General features: G+C 43.2%; 1 pseudogene; it reads right to left on the bottom strand.

The window, feature by feature from the left end:
* The window catches only part of LOC141156757 (flavin-containing monooxygenase 5-like), a 363,305-nt pseudogene that overhangs the window by 299,910 nt on the left and 44,381 nt on the right, over positions 1-19,014 (bottom strand).

A 19,014-nucleotide genomic window follows, 5' to 3' on the forward strand; every position in this document is an offset into this window, starting at 1 on the left:
TAGTATTCATCCCCTTGGTATTTTTCGTGTTTTCCCATCTTACAACCTGGTATTTCATAGTTTTTTTTGAGGGTTTACATCAGTTCATGCAAAGAACATGTGTTAGGAGGGCGGTTGCAGACAACTTTATTATAATGGAATGCAACCGACCCCGGGGTTAGCGATGCAGCCTGGTGGATTGCTGCCGAACACTTTCCGGGTGAAAAGGAAAGCAACCAACTTAAATGATAAACCCTTCCGTGTTACTGCACACAGGAATGGGTATAGCGGTTCGCTCTATCTCCGTTGACTGCACGAGAGATGCGCGACCAGGGAAGTAGCTGTAGCCCTGTTAACTACACAGGGACTACACTGGCGGCGCTAGGATGCGTGTGTGACTAGGCCGACGGGTACACGTGCCTCCAGCCAGCGTGCTACCGGACTGAAGGGTATTACTCCACGTGGCTGACAGGCGATAGCCGTGGACAGGACGTCTGCAGGCAACTCGGGGTGTTAGGCGACCCCTTTGGCAGAGCCAGACTGCAAGACGGAGCTACCTGCCTACTTCCACTAGCCTGCCTATTTCCACTACACCTGCCTATGGAAACTACGTGGAACACAGTCGTCCACACATCAGCATCACTGCTCAATGATCAGAGCGCGCCGCCATGTTTGTGGGCGGGTCTTTTAAAGACTAAGCCCTGCCCACCTTCGCACTATTGGTGGCGTCACCCGCGACCAATCAGGCGGTGCCAGGTCACCGGATCAGGTGATTGCCAAACCACCAATCATGGTCTTCCAGGTCACGGACATGCTCAGTGCAGAGAATCCTGGGCTTAGGCTCCAACAGCCCTGTCTCTCTCCGCAACCTATGCTTAACATTGTTAGGCACAAATACCCGAGAGACAATCTGTACATCTCGTGGACCAGCTAGGCGTTGGGGCTGATGACGATGCTGTGCAGTATCAGCCCCAGCTGGACCGGAATGGGAGACCACAGAAGGTTCTGGACCCATTTCGAATCCAGCAACAGCTTGACGCCTAACAACATGTCTATTACTGTGAACTCTAATTTTTTTATTGTGAAGCAAACAACAAATAGGAAAAAATAACTGAAAACTTCAGTGTGCACAACTATTCACCCCCTAAAGTTAGTGTAGCATCGGCGTCTCTGCCTCCTGCCGGGCAGAGATGCCGTTCCCCTCACCGCCACGGCCCTGGTTCGGTGTCTGCTGGCTCCCGTCCTGCAGCTACTGTGGAGCGCACTGCGCGCAGCTTCCCGGGCACTGTGCTTAGGGCGCGTGCTCCCTCCCTCTTAAAGGGGTCGCACGCCATCCTAAAAAGTCCCCGGCCGAAGGTCTTCCCCTATTTAAAGCACCTCCTCCAATATGGAGGTGCCTGTGCATATTGTTGTTCTGTGTGCTAACACTTGCTTCATCCCTCCGCCTGTCAGTCGTGCCTGCCAGTCTGCCTGTCAGTACTGTCCGCCAGTCTGCCTGCCAGTTACCTTCCATACTCACCAGCCTGCCTACCTGGAAGCACCTGCCAGTTACCTGCCATGTCTGCCAGCCTGCTTACCTGGAGCACCTGCCTGTTACCTGTCGTGCCTGCCTGCCAGCCTACCGGGAGCACCTGCCTGTTACCTGTCATGTCCGCCAGCTTGCCTACCCGGAGCACCCGTCTGGCTATCTGCTGAACCAGCCTGCTTATCTATCCGGACCACCCGTCAGCCTTCCTGCCATGCTCATCCGCTGTACCGGTCAGTTCCTGCCATCTGACCCGTGGAAGTCACCTGCTCTCACACAAGGTCGGTCCCAGAGTGGCATCTGGTCCCCCTGTTCAGTCCCTCCCTGTTCCAAGGAGTCGACTGAGCCACCGTGCGACCTTGGTCAGGCCAAGTAGGCACTTAGTCACGCCCCTCTGGTCCCTCCTTGCACTGAAGCACAGAGGTTCCACCACCCAGACCCGTAACAGTCAGTACTTTGTAGAGCCTTCTTTTGAGGCAATTACAGCTGCAAGTCGCTTTGGATAAGTCTAGACTCTGTATGAGCTTTCCACATCTGGTCACAGGGATTTTTTCCCATTCCTTAAGGCAAAACTGCTCCAGCTCCTTCAAGTTAGATTTTTTTTTCTGGCGGACCGCAGTCTTCAAGACTGACCACAGATTCTCAAATGGATTAAGGTCTTGGCTTTGAGTAGGCCACTCCAAAACATTTACACGTTTTCCCTTAAACCACTCAAGTATTGCTTTAGCTGTATGCTTTGGGTCATTATCTTGTTGGAAGGTGAACCTCCGTCCCTGTCTCAAATCACTGACAAACTGAAACAGGATTTGCTCAAGAAAATACCTGTATTTCGTACCATCCATCTTCCTCTTGACTCGGACCATTTTCCTTGTCTCTGCTACCAAAAAACATCCTCACAACATGATGCTGCCATCACCATGTTTCATTGTGGGGATGGTGTCCTTGAGATAATAAGCTGTGCTGGTTTAGCACCAGACATAGCGTTTACTTTGGTGGCGAAAAGTTCAATTTTGGTCTCATCTGACCACAGCACCTTCCTCTATACATTTTGGGAGTCTCCCACATGTCGTTTGGCAAACTCAAAATGAGCCTCACAATTTTTGTGTGTACGTAAAGGCTTTTTTCCTGCCCACTCTTCCATGAAGGCCACCTCTATGAAGTGTACAGCTTATTGTAGTCATATGGACAGATACTCCAGTCTCGGCTTGGGAACGTATTCAGGGTTACCTTTGGTCTATGTGCTGCTTCTCTCATTAATGAGCTGCTTGCCTGGGCTGAGAGTTTTGGTGAGCAGCCCTCTCTTGGCAGGTTTTCTATGGTATCATGTTCTTTCCATTTGATGATAGTGGATTTGATGGTGCTCTGGGGGATCATCAGAGATTGGGATTTTTTTTTATAATGCAACCCTGACTAAGACTTCTCAGCAACTTTGTCCCTGACTTGTTTTGAGATCTCCTTGGTCTGCATGGTGTTGTCTGGTTAGAGGTGCCTCTTAATAGTGTTACTCTGTAGCCATTCAGAAAAGTTGTGTATTGTGGAGAAAAAAAGTATTTAGTCATCCAGCAATTGTGCAAGTTCTCCCACTTAAAAAGATGAGAGAGACCTGTAATTGACATCATAGGTAGACCTCAACTATGAGAGACAAAATGAGAAAACAAATCCTGAAAATCACAATGAAAAAAAATCCTTTCCAAATCAGACAAATTTTCGTGGAAAATAAGTATTTGGTCATTTATTAGCTGTAGCCAATGACAGGTCGACTTGGCCTTGTGTTTTGGATCATTGTCATGTTTGAACGTCCAAGTAAGTCCCATGCGCAAATTTGACTCCAGTATTTGCTGATAATGTCCTGCATTCATCTTTTTCCTTCAAATTTACCAAGTTTCTTATGCCTTTGTAGCTCATACATCCCCAAAACATCAGCGATCCACCTCCATGCTTTACAGTAGGAATGGTGTTCCTTTCATCATAAGCCTTGTTGACCTCTTTCCAAATGTAACGTTTATGGTTGTCACCAAAAAGTTAAATCTTGGTCTCATCACTCCAAATTACCTTGTTCCAGAAGTTTGAGGCTTGTCCCTGTGCTGTTTGGCGTATTGTATGAAAGATACTTTGTGGCATTTGCACAGTAATGGCTTTCTTCTGGCAACTCAACCATGCAGCCCATTTTTCTTCAAGTGCCTCCTTATTGTGCATCTTGAAACAGCCACACCGCTAGTTTTCAGAGAGTCCTGAATTTCAGCTGATGTTATTTATGGGTTTTTCTTTGCATCCTGAACAATTTTCCTGGCAGTTGTGGCCGAAATTTTTGTTGGTTTACCTGACCGTGGTTTGGTTTTTACAGAGCCCCTGATTTTCCATCTGTTAATCACAGTTTGAACGCTGCTGACTGGCATTATCAATTCCTTGGATATCTTTTTGTATCCCTTTCCTGTGTTATACAGTTCAACTACCTTTTCCCGTAGATCCACTGACAATTCTTTTGCTTTCCTCATGATGTACAATACAAAGTTATATTGTGGTACCGTGTTAGCTAGAAAAACGATGTAAATACTTTTATGCCCAAAAATGACTAAAGTATTCTGGGAGTGATACCTCTATTGGTTAACCAGAGAAAATATATACAGTACAGACCAAAAGTTTGGACACACCTTCTCATTTAAAGATTTTTCTGTATTTTCATGACTATGAAAATTGTACATTCACACTGAAGGCATCAAAACTATGAATTAACACATGTGGAATTATATACTTAACAAAAAAGTGTGAAACAACTGAAAATATGTCTTATATTCTAGGTTCTTCAAAGTAGCCATTTTTTGCTTTGATGACCGCTTTGCACACTCTTGGCATTCTCTTGATGAGCTTCAAGAGGTAGTCACCGGAAATGGTTTTCACTTCACAGGTGTGCCCTGTCAGGTTTAATAAGTGGGATTTCTTGCCTTATAAATGGGGTTGGGACCATCAGTTGTGTTGTGCAGAAGTCTGGTGCATACACAGCTGATAGTCCTGCTGAATAGACTGTTAGAATTTGTATTATGGCAAGAAAAAAGCAGCTAAGTAAAGAAAAACGAGTGGCCATCATTACTTTAAGAAATTAAGGTCAGTCAGTCCGAAAAATTGGGAAAACTTTGAAAGTGTGCCCAAGTGCAGTTGCAAAAACCATCAAGCACTACAAAGAAACTGGCTCACATTAGGACCGCCCCAGGAAAGGAAGACCAAGAGTCACCTCTGCTTCTGAGGATGTTTATCCGAGTCACCAGCCTCAGAAATCGCAGGTTAACAGCAGCTCAGATTAGAGACCAGGTCAATGCCACACAGAGTTCTAGCAGCAGACACATCTCTACAACAACTGTTAAGAGGAGACTTTGTGCAGCAGGCCTTCATCGTAAAATAGCTGCTAGGAAACCACTGCTAAAAACAGGCAACAAGCAGAAGAGACTTGTTTGGGCTAAAGAACACAAGGAATGGACATTAGACCAGTGGAAATCTGTGCTTTGGTCTGATGAGACCAAATTTGAGATCTTTTGTTCCAACCACCGTGTCTTTGTGCAACGCAGAAAAGGTGAACGGATGGACTCTACATGCCTGGTTCCCACCGTGAAGCATGGAGGAGGAGGTGTGATGGTGTGGGGGTGCTTTGCTGGTGACATTGTTGGGGTTTTATTCAAAATTGAAGGCATACTGGACCAGCATGGCTGCCACAGCATCTTGCAGCGGCATGCTTTTCCATCCGTTTGCGTTTAGTTGGACCATCATTTATTTTTCAACAGGACAATGACCCCAAACACACCTCCAGCCTGTGTAAGGGCTATTTGACCAAGAAAGAGAGTAATGGGGTGCTACGCCAGATGACCTGGCCTCCACAGTCACCAGACCTGAACCCAATCGAGATGGTTTGGGGTGAGTTGGACCGCAGAGTGAAGGCAAAAGGGCCAACAAGTGCTAAGCATCTCTGGGAACCCCTTCAAGATTGTTGGAAGACCATTTCCGGTGACTACCTCTTTAAGCTCATCAAGAGAATGCCAAGAGTGTGCAAAGCAGTCATCAAAGCAAAAGGTGGCTACTTTGAAAAACCTAGAATATAAGACATATTTTCAGTTGTTTCACACTTTTTTGTTAAGTATATAATTCCACATGTGATAATTCATAGTTTTGATGCCTTCAGTGTGAATGTACAATTTTCATAGTCATGAAAATACAGAAAAATCTTTAAATGAGAAGGTGTGTCCAAACTTTTGGTCTGTACTGTATATGCAAGCTTTCAGAGCACAGGGGCCCCTTCCTCAGGCAATATTACAAATGAATTCAAAAGATACAAGGCACAACATTTGAGAGATGTTATAGCAAAAATAAGTGTATGGGGTGATGCCTCCTACTGATATAAGACCATTAATAGGACATAAAAAACAACATTATAGGGACAATAATATAATATTAAAACTGACAGAGCCTTTTAAATATGCTTAAATATATTATAAACTAATGTAGCAAAGGAGAAAAAATGGTAATCAGCTCACCTCCAAGTGAGGACAACTCAGTGTGAAAACCACTTAAATTCACATAGGAACCCTGGTAGACCTTGTTTGGATAGGGCATGGTGGAGAGAGTATAGGAATACGCCATGCTGGCATTCAGGTCAGAAATACTAACAGCTATCAATAAGGGTTGCTAACCCTAAATGCGTAAGCTTATGGATCCTTAATCTTTGTTATCTTTTTGTGTTTTCTCACCATGTTTTTAATTGCACAGTAAAAGTTATGTTTTAACATTTTTGAATTGGTGCTGGTGCCCAGTGGTCATGGCCAGATTTTTTCAGTATACGACTAATAGTTGTCATGTGGACAGATTCTGCCAACTGAGCTGTGGATCTCTGCAGCTCCTCCAGAGTGACCATGGGCCTCTTGACTGCATCTTTAATTAGTGATCTCCTTGCTTGTGATGTCAGTTTAAGTGGACAGGCATGTATTGATAGGTTTGCAGATGTGTCATACTCCTTCCATTTTTGAATGATGGATTGAACAGTGCTTTGTGAGATGTTCAGAGTTTGGGGTTTTTTTTATAACCGAACCCTGCTTTACTCTTATCCATAACTTTATCCCTGACCTGTCTGATGTGTTCCTTGGTTTTCATGATGCTTTTTGATCCCTAATGTTCTCAAACAAACCTCTGAGGCCTTCACAGAACAGCTGTAGTTATACTGAGAATAAATTGCTTACAGGTGGATTCAATTTACTAATTATGTGACTTCTGGAGGCAATGGTCACTCAGGATTTTATTAAGGGTCATTTAAACGTATCAGACTACAGGTGGCTGAATACAAATGCACATTACAATTTTCAGATTTATATTTTTAAAATATTTAGAAAACCTTTACAGTTCACAAATACTTGCTACTTTGTGTTGGTATATCACATGATCTCAAAATACATTTAAGTTTGTGAGTGTAAGGTGAAAAATGTGTAAAAGTTCACAGAATGTGAATACTTTTTCAAGGCACCGTATATAGCAACACAATTGGAAAACAAAAATAGAATCATCATCATATAACTAATTTTAAGAATGTATTCTAATTTTATTCTTAAAATATCTAAATTATTATAAATACTATTATTACTTTTTACGGGTTTACCATTAAAACTTTGTCTTTATAAAATGTATTGATATGCCTTTTTTAGATGATCAAAATATCCCATTTGACTTGCTGGTTTTGGCACCATTTTTATACATTTGAATATGATGCTGGAATGCATTATTACCATATTAAATCGTCCTGATTAAGGGGTTCAGTGCGACCTCAACATGTGTAGACATTTTAATATATGGAACTAAATGCACATCCTAGTGGAGTTTGACTGGTTGGATATAGCACGGCGACTATCATCTCTACTTTGCTTCTTTTTCTACTTTAGGTTACACTTCAATGAAATTGAACAAAATGTTCCTGCTGCAATAACCACAAGGGCCCAGCAAATGTTTGTGCATTTTTTGACTACCTGGTTAAACATTAACGATTGCTCTGTTAAAAATTCCTTTGACAACAAAGTATTTACTTTTAAATCTCCAGTTGCAAGTACAGTGTGTTCTTCTGCTTTCATCATTATTGATCTAACAGAAGACAAACAATCATGGAGGTAGAGATGTAAAAATCTGGATTGAAGCTTTTATGGTAAAAAGTAGCATTATTAAAAAGAAATGTCACCAGATTCCACAATGCAAATTATATACACTACTGTTCAAAAGTTTGGGGTCATTTAGAAATTTCATTATTTTTGAAAGAAAAGCACATTTTTTTCAATGAAGCTAACATTAAATGAATCAGAAATACACTCTATACATTGTTAATGTGGTAAATGACTATTCTAGCTGCAAATGTCTTGTTTTTATTGCAATATCTACATAGGTGTATAGAGGCCTATTTTCAACAACCACCACTCCAGTGTTTTAATGGTACATTGTGTTTGCTAACTGTGTAAGAAGGCTAATGGATGTTTAGAAAACCCTAGAAAACCCTTGCACAAGTATGTTAGCCCAGCTGAAAATGGTTTGGCTGATTTGAGAAGTTATAAAATTGACCTTCCTTTGAGCTAGTTGAGAATCTGAAGTATTACATTTGTTTGTTCTATGAAACTCTCAAAATGGCTAGAAAAAGAGAACTTTCATGTGAAAATCGACAGTTTACACTTGTTCTTAGAAATGAAGGCTATTCCATGTGAGAAATTGCTAAGAAATTCAAGATTTCCTACAACAGTGTGTTCCACCCCTTTCAGGGGAGAGCACAAACAGGATATAACCAGAGTGGGAGGCCCCGCTGCACAACTGAGCAACAAGACAAGTACATTAGAGTCTCTAGTTTGAGAAATCGATGTCTCACAGCTCCTCAACTGGCAGCTTCATTAAATAGTACACGCAAAACGCCAGTGTCAACCTCTACAGTGAAGAAGTGACTCCGGGATGCTGGCCTTCAGGGCAAAGTGGCAAAGAAAAAGCCATATCTGAGACTGGCTAATAAAAGGAAAAGATTAATATGGGCAAAAGAACACAGACATTGGACAGTAGAAGATTGGAAAAAAGTTTTATGGACAGACGAATCAAAGTTTGAGGTGTTTGGATCAGACAGAAGAACATTTGTGAGACGCAGAACAACTGAAAAGATGCTGGAAGAGTGCCTGACGCCATCTGTCAAGCATAGTGGAGCTAATGTGATGGTCTGGGGTTGCTTTGGTGCTGGTAAAGTGGGAGATTTGTACAAGGTAAATGGGATTTTGAATAAGGAAGGCTATCACTCCATTTTGCAACACCATTCCATACCCTGTGGACAGTGCTTGATTGGAGCCAATTTCATCCTACAACGGGACAATGACCCAAAGCATGTCATTATGCATGAACTATTTAGGAAAGAAGCAGGCAGCTGGTATTCTATCTGTAATGGAGTGGCAAGCGCAGTCACCAGATCTCAAACCCATTGAGCTGTTGTGGGAGCTGTTTGACCATATGGTACCCAAAAAGTGCCCATCAAGTCAATCCAACTTGTGGGAGGGGCTTCAGGAAGCATGGGGGGAAATTTCTCAAGATTACCTTAGCAAATTAACAGCTAGAATGCCAAAGGTCTGCAGTGCTGTAATTGCTGCAAAGGGAGCATTCTTTGACGAAAGCAGTTGTTTTGTGAATTGATATTAATTGAATCTACTTGAGATATCCAACTCAGAGTGCAGATTGACCTATGATGATACGATTTTTAGGAAGCAAGATCTGGACAATTGATTCATTGATTTTGTTTTCTACATGGTAGAGATCCCTGAACTTAGTCGATGCTAATCTGCTACATGAGAATTGAATTATGTCATATTGCTGAGTGCCATATAGTACAGAAAATCATACAATGTTTGATCAGTGGGAGTCTAACTATTGTGACCTCCACTAATCACAGGAGCTAGTGTTACACGTCCACCACTACGTTTAGATAGGGGCGAGACAGATTACATGAATTCTTTGGAATCCTGGAGAACCATTACTCAGGGTGACCATAGACCATGTGCTGCAGCTTCTCTCAGGCACACAGGGGTATTGACCCTCAGGCACAGACACATAGGTTGTTTCACTTGCTGACCAGACATACTTGACAAGAGTCCTCATAAACAGTAGAACAGTAGCATTTAATAAGAAGCCGCACAGCCAGTGCAAGTTAAGTCTTATGAGCAACAGGCTCCAGTGACAAACAGTACAGTGTCCTTAGCAGCACAGCAGTTCACAGTCTTCCCAGTAGTACAGGATAGCACAGTTCTAATGCAAAGGCACAGTAATGAACACAGCATTCTTTACAGCACAGGGAGATAGAGGAGGGAGGGAGGGTTTGCTGAGGGAGATGATCCCCGTGACACCATTTCTTCCAGTCCTTATGTTTATGCCTGACAATACTCTGCACTGCTAGTTCAGGAACTCTTCCTGACCTGTGCTTAGCTTCACTCCAGACTTGAATCCTTTTCACTTGCAGGGGCGCTTCTGTGAGATACAGAACCACACACCACCTTTCTCTTCGGTTCCAGCCAGACAGTAAACAACTTCCCCACAACCTCCCTGGGGCTCTTCTAAAACACTCCCCTTCTTCTGTGACTGTGTTAACCCCTCTAGTTGCTGGATGCTTTTAAAGTACCAGCACTACTTCTGCATGTCACACTCTGCAAAAGCACTACTTCTGCATGTCACACTCTTCCCTCCTTTTTGAATGTCGTCCTCGACATTCGTCTTAATTGGTCAATCTAACCAATTCTGAGACAGTGGTGAAAGATGAATAACTTTATATACAAATTGGCATTGTGAAATTGGTATAACGACCATAAACATTGATAACAACCTAATCTTACGACCTTTTTCTTGTAGGGTACCTGTAAGAAATAAAGAATTAACACAATTAAAACAATCAGCATCTCTTCAGCTGGAGTTCTTCGTACGTCTTCAACCAGCTCTCTCTCTCTATGCTTTAACAGTTCTTTGTTTCTACAAAGTATTTTACGGAAAATCAAAGCATGAAAACAAGTCTTTCCAGTAGACAACATCTTCCATACTGCCTCTCGGTGGTGAAGCTTACCTGGTTCACAGGTAGAGATACCTGTTTCCAGTCGACAGTCCTTGGCACTTGACTCGGTTCACCAAGTATCTCATACGTCAGCATCACGGGCCTCCTCACTTCTCGATCTGACATCCTCCTGGTGGGTTGTTCCTCAGAGACCATGGGTTCTTCGGTCACAGAAGTTTCTTCCGCTGCACTCATTTCCCGTGCTTCCTCAGATGCTCTTGGAGCTGCCTCTGTAAGTTCCTGTAACATAGTAACATAGTTTGTAAAGCCGAATAAAGACTTGCGTCCATCAAGTTCGACCTGTTAGTTCTGTAATTGCTAAAGTTGATCCAGAGGAGGGCAAAAACCCCAAATGATTTAGCCAATCTTCACCTGAGGAAAAATTCCCTCCCGACTCTGAAACCAGCAGTCAGAATAAATCCCTGTATCAACCTACTATTTTATTTTATTTTTAAGTATATGCTGAAATCTGCCTGGTATCTAGAAATGCATCCAGTCCCCGCTTGAACTGGTGTACTGAATCTGACATTACCGTCTCCTCACTCAGTGAATTCCATATTCTCACTGCTCTTACCGTAAAGAACCCCTTCCTATGCTGGTGCTGAAACCTTTTCTCTTCCAGTCTTAGTGAATGCCCTCTTGTTACCGTAATATCCCTCCTTTTGAACAAATCCTGGGCAAGATCTCTATACTGTCCCCTAACATATTTGTACTCATTTATTATGTCCCCCCTCAACCTTCTCTTTTACAGGCTGAATAGTCCTAGTTTTGCCAACCTCTCTGGGTATTGCAGTCCCTCCATTCCCTTTATTAATTTTGTTGCCCTCCTTTGTACCTTTTCAAGCTCATTTATATCCTTTCTATATATTGGGGCCCATAACTGAGCACAGTATTCCAAGTGTGGTCTGACCAGTGCTTTGTACAGTGGAAGAACAATGTTCTCATCCTTTGCAGCTATACCTCTTCTGATACATCCCATTACCCTGTTTGCCCTTACAGCAGCGGCCTGACTTTGGGCACTCCAATTTAGTTTGCTATCAATCAAGATGCCCAAGTCCTTCTCCATCTCTGAATTCCCCAATGATTTCCCATTCAGTGAGTACTGGTGACTTCCATTTTTCCTTCCCATATGTATGACCTTACATTTCTCCTCGTTAAACCTCATTTGCCATTTAATGCTCCACCTACCCAGCTTATCCAAATCCCTCTGTAGGTCTGCACTGTCCTCTTTTGTATTAATTGTTTTACATAACTTTGTGTCATCTGCAAATATTGATATTTTACTATTTATCCCGTTGACTATGTCGTTAATAAAGATGTTAAATAACATTGGGCCTAGTACAGACCCCTGTGGTACCCCACTAGTGACGCTTACCCAATCTGAGTATATTCCATTTATAACCACCCTCTGCCTTCTATCCCTTAGCCAGTTAGCTACCCACTTGCAGACATTTTCCCCCAGCCCCATCATTCTCATTTTGTATACCAACCTATTATGTGGCACGCTATCGAACGCTTTTGAGAAGTCGAGATATACGACATCCACTGGTTCCCCCTGATCTACTCGAGAGCTAACCTCCTCATAGAAGTCAATCAGGTTTGTTTGGCAGGAGCGATTCCTCATGAATCCATGTAGGTTCGGGATTAAAAGATTATTAGCATCAAGATGCTCCGTAATTGCCTCTTTAATGAAACTTTCAAAAATTTTGCCCACAACGGACGTCAGACTCACCGGCCGATAGTTTCCGGCGTCACTTTTCGCTCCCTTTTTGAATATTGGCACTACATTCGCCTGTCGCCAATCAAGTGGCACAGACCCAGTCTCAACAGAGTCCTTAAATATAAGATATAACGGTCTGTCTATCACATTACTTAGTTCCCTTAGTGCCCGTGGGTGTATGCTATCAGGTCCTGGTGATTTGTTTAATTTAATGTTACTGAGGCGTTTCTGTACCTCAACTTGGGTTAGATTTGTCATACTTAGTGGAGGATTAAGCTTGTCACTTCTCATTTCTCCTGTTAGTTCTATTTCCTTTGTGAAAGTTGTCGAAAAAAAATTATTTAATAGATTAGCTTTATCCTCATCTTTCTCTATGATTTTGCCTTCCTCACTTTTTATCGGTCCAATATTATCCGATTTAATCCTTTTACTATTTATATACGTAAAGAACAGTTTGGGATTTGATCTACTTTCCCTAGCAATACTTTTCTCTGTTTCCTCCTTCGCTATTTTTATTTGTTTTTTACAGGTTCTCGTTTTTTCCTTGTAACACATTAGTGCCTCCTTACTGTTTTCCTGTTTTAATCTCTTGAATGCCTCTTTTTTGCTATTTAACGCCCCTTTTGCGTTCTTGTTCAACCATATTGGTTTCCTCTTATTTCTGGCCCTTTTATTCCCATACGGTATATACCTCTCACACTGAGTATTCAGAATTCTTTTGAAGGTTTCCCATTTACTATTCGTATTCCATTGATTAAGTACTTTGTCCCAGTCAATAAGTTGAAGGTTTTCTATCAGCTGATCAAACTTCGCCCTCCTAAAGTTTAATCTTTTTGTTGTTCCCTTATTGATAACCCTACTGAAGGGCATTTTGAAGTCGATAATATTATGATCGCTATTACCTAGGTGCCCCCCTATCTGTACCTCAGTTATTCTATCAGGCCTATTAGTCAATATTAAGTCCAACACGGCCTTCCCTCTCGTTGGTTCCTGCACTAGTTGGGAGAGATAATTATCCTTAATATTTGTCAAGAACCTTTTTCCTTTCTGAGACCTACAGGTTTCTGTTTCCCAGTCAATAACCGGGTAGTTGAAATCCCCCATTACAATCACTTCATTATGTTTTGCTACTTTGTCTATTTGTCCTAATAGCAGATTCTCATTCTCCTCTGTTATATTTGGTGGCTTATAGCAGACCCCCAGTAATATTTTATTATTATTTTTTGTCCCCTCTATCTCTACCCACATGGACTCGACCCCCTCTTCTCCCTCTCCTATATCTTCCCTTAGTCTGGGTTTTAGACATGACTTTACATATAAGCAGACTCCTCCGCCTTTCCCCTGTTTCCGGTCCCTTCTAAATAAACTATAATCTAATAAATTTACCGCCCAGTCGTAGCTATCGTCTAGCCAAGTCTCTGTTATACCTACGATGTCATACCTCTCCTCCGATATAAGCGCCTGCAGCTCATCCGCCTTATTGGTCAGGCTTCTTGCGTTGGTCAGCATGCAAGATAAAACTTTGGGGTTATTTAGCATCCTATTCTTCTCTAACGATCTAACTGTACTATCCCCATCCCCCTCTCCACCCTCATTATATTCACTTCTCCCCTTCCCCCTTGCTTGCCTCACATCCCACCTATTTCCTTGGTTTCCCCCCCATCTCTAGTTTAAAAACTCCTCCAACCTATTTGTTAGAACCTTGCTGTTAGGTTTTTTTTCCTTTGCTGGTCACATGACCTTGTTGGCCTATTTAATCCTGCTCCGCCCTTCTGGCTTTGCTGGACTTCATTGTATATCTTCTTTCTAGCTAGCCTGTGCTCTGTATCTAACTCTGTTAGTTTGCTTGGTCTACGGACCTCTATGTTCTATCTATTTTGTTTGTTCGTCTGTCTGCTACTATTTCTGTTAGGAGGTGTCCCATATTCCTCCCAGTCCTTAGTACTTGTAGGGATTCCCTCCCCAAATCTATAGGTCTCCGTACAGACTAGATTAGGACTTTAGCAGGTCTGATCGCAGGATCAGGTTCCCTGTTACATCGTAGGGATTCAGTTGAGTCTTATAGTAGGGACAGATCTCCTCTCTTTCCTTAGCTTTGGTAGCAGAACATAACACTATTAGCCATCTTCTTCCCCAGCACCGCTGCACCCTCCCCATTGAGGTGCAGCCCGTCCCTATGGTAGAGCCTGCAGCCAACCGCGAAGTCGGCCCAGTTCTCCATGAACCCAAACCCTTCTGCCTTGCACCAACTCTTTAGCCACTTATTCACCTCCCTAACTTCCCGTTGGCGCTCCTGTGTGGCTCGCGGGATTGGTAGTATTTCTGAGAAAACTACCTTGGAGGTCCTTGCCCTAAGCTTCCTACCTAGGTCCCTGAAATCATTTTTAAGGACCCTCCATCTACCACTCACTTTGTCATTGGTGCCGATGTGGACCATGACCGCTGGGTCTTCGCCAGCCCCACCCAGTAACCTGTCAACCCGATCCGCGATGTGCCGGACTCGAGAGCCAGGGAGGCAGCACACCGTTCGGCGATCCCGGTCTTTGTGACAGATTGCCCTGTCTGTCCCCCTAATAATAGAGTCACCCACTACCAGAACCTGTCTTGCCTGCCCTACACTTCCCCCCCCCCCTCATTACTGGAGCATACACTCCCCCGGCGGTCAGAGGATCTGTCGTGCTCCAATAATGCCGGTTCTGAACCAGCCTTCCTATACTTCTTCCTTCTATCCCTCCTAACTGTTATCCAGCTCCCTGCCTGTTCAGCCTGCACTTCCCCTCTATGCTCCACCCCAGTATTGACCCATTGAGTGTCTGCTCGGTGAGCAGCAAACTCCGTTCCATGTTGTTGATGCTCCTCAGTATCGCTATCTGAGCACTTAGATCCAGAATTTGGGCTTCCAAGTGCACGATATGCTCACATCTCTCGCAGCAGTATGGATCCTCGAGCGGTTGCTCACGGAATGCATACATTGCGCAAGATGTACACTGCACAGCTCTGGCCAACATGGACGTCATTCCAAATATGGGGATACAGTCAGTATATATATACAAGTACAAAACACAATTATTTATATATAGGTGTATGGACGGGGATCAATTAGGGATGTGCAAGTGTATCAATTAGATATCGGCGGGGGATCAGTTAAGTATGGACGGGGGATCAATTAAGTATCAAGTATGGATGGGGGAATCAGCTAAGTAGGTCTCCTGAGTCGCTTGTTTCCACACGGTCTGGTAATTCTGCTCCTCCTGAGTGTCGATCAGTCTCTTCAAGGACCGGTGTTTGATCATCAGATCTGAATTGGACTTCATCTGTACTTCTTGGTACGAACTCTGGAGCCTCAGGACTTAGTTCACTCTCCTGTGGATGGAACATCCCTCTTCTTGCCGGTCGGAGAAATACAATGGTGTGTTCTTCTCCATCGGAACTTTCAAAGGTCACTATCCACCTCCGGAGCTTCTTTTTGTGGTGGTCCCTTAGTCGATCTCGGATGATGTCGGTCTACTTCTGGGTGCCAATTCTGCTCCATAACATTTTCGATCATACTGCTCATTACTCTTGCTGTGTCCTTGCGTAACCACTTTGGACGCTATGTTGTATGCCTCTGCCATCCATTCCTTCCATTTCCGAACGTACTCTGGATACGTTCTGTAAGTCTCTGACACTGGAGTATCAAATATGATGTCGACTGGCAGCCTGGATGATCGTCCATACAATAGGAAAAAGGGTGAGTAAACTGTTGCATTGCTCTTTGTACAGTTATAGGCATGTACCACTTTTGACAGAGAACTCTTCCAGTCTTTCTTCTCATCAGCTGTTAAAGTGTGCAACATCAACAATAATGTCCGATTAAAACGTTCCACTTGTCCATTACCCTCTGGGTGATAGGGTGTTGTGTGGGATCTCTGAATTCTACAGTACTTTCCTAGCTTGGCAAAGAGCTGTTTCTCAAATTCTCTCCCTTAGTCGTGGTGTAACCTCGTAGGGAACCTAAACCTCAAAGCAAAATCATTGAAGATGTTCTCTGCTGCTGTTTGACCCAATTTATTGGTGGTGGCATATTCTTGAGCAAATCGAGTGAAATGGTCCATCACCACCAAGATGTATTCGTAACCACCCTTGCACATCTCGAGATGTAGGAAGTCTATTGAGACCATCTCAAACGAATACTTCCTATAATACTACTAAAAATAATGAAAATGAATTACAAAAAAGTAACTTTGGCTATGTGCCCACGATGCAGAAATGCTCCGGATTTTTCCTGAGCGTTTCTGCATCTCCCCTGGCAGAAAAAACGCATGCGGATTGTACATGCGTTTTTCCTGCCAGAGACATGCGGATGTGAAGCATTCTTCACATGCATTTCCGCATGCGGGTTGGAAAGCGCTTTCCAAGTGATTTTAGCATCACTTGGAAAGTGCTTGACAACTTGGTCACACTATATAAATCCATGCAGCCGGCATGGATTTATATAGTGTGACCGTAAAAGAATGTTTAAAAATAAAAAAATAAATCTATACTTACTTGCTTCCCTCCGTTCTCCCTTGTCGGCAGATCGTGGTACACTGAAGCACCTGCTAACGTCAGCATCGCGTGACAAGTCACATGACTATGACGTCAGCGGAGGTCCTCCAGTCCATCGAGAGCTGCCGTTAAGTGAAGACGAGCGCACCGGAGGCCGCCAGAAGGTAAGCATAATATTTATTTTTTATTTCATTGTTTTTTTCACAGTTTCTATGATACCAGGGTCCGGAGGAGAGTCTCCTCTCCTCTAGACCTGGGTACCATTCGCACATTGGAACGCATGGAATGCGCATCTACATATACAGTGATGCGTAATCCATGCGTTCCAATGCAAGTCAATGGAGGCGAATATGCAGCACTTCCGCAAAATAATTGGTAGTGCTGCGTTTTTTTCCGCAATGATAATACGCAGAGGAAATTTCCGCAGCATGTGCATAGCACATGCGGATTATCATTGGGAAACATGGCAGGCCTTCTACCATGCGTTTTTTAAGCGTTTCTGCAGCGTTTTTGCCACTGCAGAAACGCTTAAAAAACGCATCGTGGGCACGCAGCCTTTCTCTTTTTTGTGAGTCTCGCCAGGACGCAAACTGACAACTTCTATAATTGCAGGAAGGAGCTAGTGATATCACTAGGGGAATTTTGCATACTTGAACTGTATTGCAGCCACTAACCCCATAGGCAGATTATAGTGAGAAATAGAGAAACATTAGTACAGTACAGGAATAGTACAGAAAACCTTTGATTCTGCGCGTAAAAATACAAAGGTGTTTTTTCAAACATGCGTTTTTTTTCAGGCTCCACATTAGCCTATAGAGGAAAAAAAGCACCAAAACTACAAAGTTCAGCAGCATCTTTAGACTAATCGAGGGCAGAGATTTCATGAAATTACATCCACTTTTCTTAGACATTTAGACCATATTCATTTGTAGAGAAAATGCTGCATATATTCTGCTGCTTTTTTAGTACAGAAATTCTGCTGTGGTTAACCATGCAAAGTGGATTTTATTTCATGAAAACTGGGCCTCCTGTGTGTTTAAAGATGCTGCTGAACTGTATGGTTTTGGTGCTTTTTTTCTCTGGAGGCTTCTATGTGGATCCTAAAAAAAAAACATGTAAAAAACTGAAGATACTTTTTAAGTGCATAATCAAGTCTTTTCTGTACTTTAAAAACACATTAATAATGTTGCTTCAAATCTGCTTCACATCTGCAGTAAAAACACATCACTTAAAGGGAAAAAGGCAAAAAACAAAGCAACAAAAGTGCAATAAGACGATTGTTATTGTGGAGTTTGGTGCGGACACCTGCAGAAAACAAAAAACTCAGTAATCATGCTACGTGTGTGTAAAGACCGGAACACCGGTCGAATGTGTATGAGGAATTCGGCGCTGCTATGAATGACTCCGACCTTGTATAGTGGCAAATAACTTTCTTTATACTGGTCACAAAAATTGACAGAGTTAAACAATTCTACAAAATATGGGCCACAACAGCCACTAACACAAAATACAAGTTATGCAGCCCAAGAGAGCCCAAGTGCCAATCTCGCGGGAATGAGCCAAACTACCCCTGGGCTATGCCGCTCCCACCCTTATTCAGTACAGGGCCTACCCAGGATGTTACCGCGGACGTGGCACGTGGTCCTCCCAGGAATATAACCTTACACCCCCTCCCACACTAATACAATGGGATCTGGGTACCCTTGTTTTCCCCTTAGAGAACACTCATATATATTTAACCAACGCGTTACCTATACAGTGTACAGTTTCTCTTCTTACAAGAGCAAAGAGAAATCTCTCAGACTTAATACATATGCAAACAGTTAACAAACTAAACCTTTAATTAGACCTGATCTCCGGCCACAGGGTTCGATCAGCTTCTCCTTCTCACCAAGCTCTCCAGCACATCCAGGTGTAAGCAGGAGTTAGAATCAATCTCAGTCTCAAAGTGTAGTTCACAACAGGGCTCCTTTGTAGTATCCACGTGCACAGAGTCTCAGTGTACCAGATCCTTCACAATCTCTGGATCAAGCCTGATCAGTCCATCAGCAGTGATATATGTGCCGCCCCTGAGGGTTCGACCGCCACAGGGATGCTGCACTTCTCTAATGGAGTGTAGTGTTCCTCCTCTGAGGTAAGAACAGCGTGATGGTCAGGACCCCAACTCCACATCCAACACCACACTTC

The sequence above is a fragment of the Phyllobates terribilis genome, unplaced genomic scaffold (assembly GCF_046119375.1).
Source record: "Phyllobates terribilis strain yellow unplaced genomic scaffold, ASM4611937v1 Scaffold_8__6_contigs__length_399053987, whole genome shotgun sequence".
NCBI classification, from domain to species: domain Eukaryota; kingdom Metazoa; phylum Chordata; class Amphibia; order Anura; family Dendrobatidae; genus Phyllobates; species Phyllobates terribilis.